The sequence below is a fragment of the Triticum dicoccoides genome, chromosome 4A, assembly GCF_002162155.2.
Source record: "Triticum dicoccoides isolate Atlit2015 ecotype Zavitan chromosome 4A, WEW_v2.0, whole genome shotgun sequence".
Classification (NCBI taxonomy): domain Eukaryota; kingdom Viridiplantae; phylum Streptophyta; class Magnoliopsida; order Poales; family Poaceae; genus Triticum; species Triticum dicoccoides.
In genome coordinates, this window is record NC_041386.1 from 71335342 (window position 1) to 71341357 (window position 6016).

The following is a 6016-nucleotide window of genomic DNA, read 5'->3' on the forward strand; positions in this document are numbered from 1 at the left end:
GAGATCCCATCTGGGGGCCTTTTCTGGCATCCTGGCGGAGGGGGATTCGATCACGGAGGGCTTCTACATCAACTCTATTGCCATATCGATGAAGCGTGAGTAGTTTACCACAGACCTACGGGTCCATATAGCTAGTAGCTAGGTTCTTCTCTCTCTTTGATTCTCAATACCATGTTCTGCTCGATGTTCTTGGAGATCTATCCGATGTAATCTTCTTTTGCAGTGTATTTGTCGAGATCCGATGATTGTGGATTTATGATCAGCTTATCTATGAATATTATTTGAATCTTCTGTGAATTCTTTTATGCATGATTTGATATCTTTGTAGTTCTCTTCGAACTATCAGTTTAGTTTGGCCAACTAGATTGTTTTTTCTTGCAATCGAGGAAGTGCTTAGCTTTGGGTTCAATCTTGAGGTGTACTCACCCAGTGACAGTAGGGGTAGCGAGGCACGTATTGTATAGTTGCCATCGAGGATAAAAAGATGGGGTTTACATCATATTGCTTCAGTTTATTCCTCTACATCATGTCATCTTACTTAAAGCGTTACTTTGTTCTTCATGAACTTAATACTCTAGATGCAGGCAAGAGTCGGTCGATGTGTGGAGTAATAGTAGTAGATGCAGGCAGGAGTCGGTCTACTTGACACGGACGTGATGCGTATATTTTATAATCATTGCCTTAGATGTCGTAATAACTTTGTGCTTTTCTATCAATTGCTCGACAGTAATTTTTTCACCCATCGTATTATTTGCTATCTTGAGAGAAGCCTCTAGTGAAACCTATGGCCCCTGGGTCTATTTTCCATCATATAAGTTTCTGATCTACTATTTTGAAATCTTTTACTTTCTGATCTATAAACCAAAAACCCCAAAAATATTTACTTTATCTTTTGTTTAGTTTTATCTATCTCTATCAGATCTCACTTTTTCAAGTGACCGTGAAGGGATTGAAAACCCCTTTATCGCTTTGGGTGCAAGTGTTTGATTGTTTGTGGAGGTATTGGTAATTTGTGCGTTGTCTCCTACTGGATTGATACCTTGGTTCTCTAACTGAGGGAAATACTTTTCTCTACTTTGCTGCATCACCCTTTCCCCTTTAAGGGAAAAACCTACGCAAGCTCAAGATGTAGCAATGATCATGTATATAGGCATCACGTACAAGACAAGTAGACCGACTCCTGCCTGCATCTACTACTATTACTTCACACATCGACCGTTATCCAGCATGCATCTAGAGTATCAAGTTCATAAAGAACGGAGTAACGCCTTAAGAAATATGACATGTTGTAGCCAAAGTAACTCAATCAATATGAATAAACCCCATAATTTTATCCTTAATGGCAATAGTACAAATACGTGTCTTGTCCCTTTCTCCCACTAGGATATATAGCACCGCAAGATTGAACCCATCATAAAGCACCTCTCACATTGCAAGATAAATCAATCTAGTTGGCCAAACCAAATAGATAGATCGAGAGAAATACAAAGCTATAATAATCATGCATAAAAGAGTTCAGAGAAGACTCAAATAATATTCATAGATAATCTGATCATAAACCAACAATTTATCAGATCCCAACAAACACACTGCAAAAGAACATTACATCGAATAGTTCTCCAAGAACATCGAGGAGAACATTGTATCGAAGATCAAAGAGAGAGAAAAACCCATCTAGCTACTAGCTATGGACCCATAGGTCTGTGGTAAACTACTCACACATCATCGGAATAGCAACAAGGTTGATGTAGAAGCCCTCCGTGGTTGATTCCCCCTCCGGCAAAGTACTGGAAAAGGAATCCTAGTGATGAAGTATTTTGGGTGGCTCCATTAGTTTCCTGATTTTAGAGAATTTATAGAGTTGGAATTAGATCAAACGAAGGAATAAGGGGCCCACAAGCCACATGGGCGTGCCCATGTGCCTTGTGGCCTACTCCTTCGCCTTCTGGCCTCCTCCCGAACCTTCTAGGGTCTCTTATGTCTAGGGGAAAATTGTTAAAAAGTTTCGTGACATTTGGACTTCCTTTGGTACTAATTTCCTAGAAAACCAACACCTGTACAGAGACGTGCTATACAAACGGTTTTTAACCCCTTTCCACGGCGGTTTTTTGAACCGTCGCCAAGTGAGTGAGTGTGATAGGGAGATCCTTCCCACATGACACAAAAGCCGTCGGGGATAGGCCCTCCGGCCACACAGGCGGGGGAAAAATGAGCTCGTGTGCGATCGGGCGAGGCATCAAAACCCAATCATTTTTGTTCATATGTACATCCAACACAGTGAATCCCCAAAAAACGTTTCCGTTCGTATGTACATCACACACATTTTTTTGTGTGGAAACATTTGTGCAAGGTGGCCTAACACAAACAGTTGTCCGTCAGAAGCCGTGTGTGATTGTTAGTTGATCCAACACGCATACTTTCTAGAAACCATGTGGGTTGTTTGAGTTCATCGCCCACGGTGTTGTCTGTGTAACCATCTGCAATATAAAACCCCAATAAGTAGGGTAATTAGCCTATTATTGATAATCCATGTAGTAATCAAATTGACATTTCTTATAAAATACACCAGATATTTCATATCCGTATAACGACAACCAGGATTTCATAATCGAATTACATCAGATAGCTTCAACACTCAGTTACACCAAAGAGGGATATAGCTAGCTATGCCATTACACAAAAGCACCAAGTTTCACATGCAACATCGGAAACCTTTGGAAAAGTAACATCACACACAATAAGTAGACAGATGAATCTCATCTGGAAAACTGCAGAAGTGGAAGGCGAATATTGAGCCTTCAGTGATGTTGAATGTCCTTGCAACTTTAGGCCAGTGGCTATGGATAATTGCCCGCCCAACCTTCGTCCTCTTGAGGAAGACTTCAATATTGTACTGTGGGTGTTGAATGAATACCTTCCTCACCTCTTGACCATGCAGGTGGTTTGAGAATTAATCATCTGTGAACTGCTTTGAAAAGTACTAAAAACAAAGATATGCATAAGTCATTGTTATAAATTTTGAAATGGCGCAAGTGGTAAAAACAAGGTAAAAGAGTTAATTGTTGGGGAACGCAGTAATAATTCAAAATTTTCCTATGTGTCACCAAGATCAATCTAGGATATGCTAGCAACAAGAGAGAAGGGGTGCATCTTCATACCCTTGAAGATCGCTAAGCGGAAGCATTTACAAGAACGAGGTTGATGGAGTCATACTCGCGGCGATTCAAATCACGGAAGATCTGATCAAGCACCGAACGGACGGCACCTCCGCGTTCAACACACGTACAGCCTGAGGACGTCTCCTCCTTCTTGACCCATCATGGGGAGAGGATAAGTTGAGGGAGAACTCTTGCAGCACGGGGGCGTGGTGCTGGTGGAGCTCGTGGTTCTCCGACAGAGCTTACCTAAGCACTACGGAGGAGGAGGAGGTCTTGGAGGAGGGAGGGGCTGCGCCAGGGAAGGGGTGAGGCTACCCTCCCACCCCCTCCCTCTATTTATAGGGTGAAGGGGAGAGGGGTCGGCCGCCCTAGATGCATCTAGAGGGGGCGGCGGCCAGGGGGAGACTTGCTCCACAAGCAAGGTGGGAGGCGCCCCCTCCCATTAGGGTTTCCAACCCTAGGTACCTTGGGACCTTGGGGGGCGCACCAGCCCACCAGGGGCTGGTTCCTTCCCATATTCAGCCCATTAAGTCCCCTGGGGTAGGTGGCCCCACCCGGTGGACCCCCGGACACCTTTCAATGGTCCCGGTACAATACCGATAACCCCTGAAACTATTCCGGTGACTGAAATTGGACTTCACATATATAAATCTTCACCTCTGGACCATTCTGGAACTCCTGGTGACGTCCGGGATCTCGTCCGAGACTCCTAACAACCTTCGGTAACCACATACAATTTCCCATAAAAACTCTAGCATCACCGAACCTTAAGTGTGTAGACCCTACGGGTTCAGGAACCATGTAGACATGACCGAGACATCTCTCCGGCCAATAACCAACAGCGGGATCTGGATACCCATGTTGGTTCCTGATGATCCACAAGTATACGGGATCTATCATAGTCCTTTCGATAAGTAAGACTGTTGAACCCAACGAGGAGTAGAAGGAAATGATAAGCAGTTTTCAGTAAGGTATTCTCTGCAAGCACTGAAATTATCGGTAACAGATAGTTTTGTGATAAGGTAATTTGTAACGGGTAACAAGTAATAAAAGTAAATAAGGTGCAGCAAGATGGCCCAATCCTTTTTGTAGCAAAGGACAAGCCTGGACAAACTCTTATATAAAAGAAAACGCTCCCGAGGACACATGGGAGTTATCGTCAAGCTAGTTTTCATCACGTTCATATGATTCGCGTTTGGTACTTTGATAATTTGATATGTGGGTGGACCGGTGCTTGGGTGCTGCCCTTCCTTGGACAAGCATCCCACTTATGATTAACCCCTCTTGCAAGCATCCGCAACTACAAAAGAAGTATTAAGGTAAACCTAACCATAGCATGAAACATATGGATCCAAATCAGCCCCTTACGAAGCAACTCATAAACTAGGGTTTAAGCTTCTGTCACTCTAGCAACCCATCATCTACTTATTACTTCCCAATGCCTTCCTCTAGGCCCAAACAATGGTGAAGTGTCATGTAGTCAACGTTCACATGACACCACTAGAGGAAAGACAACATACATCTCATCAAAATATCGAACGAATACCAAATTCACATGACTACTTATAGCAAGACTTCTCCCATGTCCTCATGAATAAACGTAACTACTCACGAATCATATTCATGTTCATAATCAGATAGGTATTAATATGCATAAAGGATCTGAACATATGATCTTCCACCGAATAAAACAACTAGAATCAACTACAAGGAGTAATCAACACTACTAGCAACCCACAGGTACCAATCTGAGGTTTGGAGACAAAGATTGGATACAAGAGATGAACTAGGGTTTGAGATGAGATGGTGCTGGTGAAGGTGCTGATGGAGATTGACCCACTCCCAATGAGAGGATCGATGGTGATGGTGATGGTGATGATTTGCCCCTCCCGAGGGAAGTTTCCCCGGCAGAACAGCTCCGCTGGAGCCCTAGATTGGTTCTGCCAAGTTTCCACCTCGTGGCGGCGGAATTTCGTCTCGTAAGCTTGCTTCTAATTTTTTTTCCAGGATGAAAGACTCCATATAGCCAAAGATGGGCATCAGAGGGCTGCCAGGGGGGCCACGAGGCAGGGGGCGCGCCCCCCACCCTCGTGGATGGTGGGTGGTCCCCCTCTGGTACTTCTTTCGCCCAATATTTTATATATATTCTGAAACGTGCTCCCGTGAAATTTCAGGACTTTTGGAGATGTGCAGAATAGGTCTCTAATTTTTTCTCCTCTTCCAGCCCAGAATTCCAGCTGCCGGCATTCTCCCTTTTCATGTAAACCTTGTAAAATAAGAGAGAATAGGCATAAGTATTGTGATATAAGGTGTAATAATAGCCCATAATGCAATAAATATCAATATAAAAGCATGATGCAAAATGGACGTATCAACTCCCCCAAGCTTAGACCTCGCTTGTCCTCAAGCGAAAGCCAATATCGAAAAATATGTCCACATGTTTAGAGATAGAGGTGTCGATAAAATAAAATACGGACATGAGGGCATCATGATCATTCTTATAACAGCAACATATATATATATATATATATATATATATATATATATATATATATATATATATATATATATTGTCATATGATTTCTTATTCTAAAGTAACAATTCAATCACAATTTCAAGTATGAATCAGAAACTTCATTGAAAACTAACAAACTATAATCTCAGTCACTGAAGCAATTGCAATTTATCATAACATCAAAAAGAGTCAATATAAGAGCTTTTCAGCAAGTCCACATACTCAACTATCATTTAGTCTTTCACAATTGCTAACACTCACGCAATATTGGTGGGTATGAAGTTTTAATCAGACACAGAGAAAGATAGGGGCTTATAGTTTTGCCTCCCAACCTTTTACCTC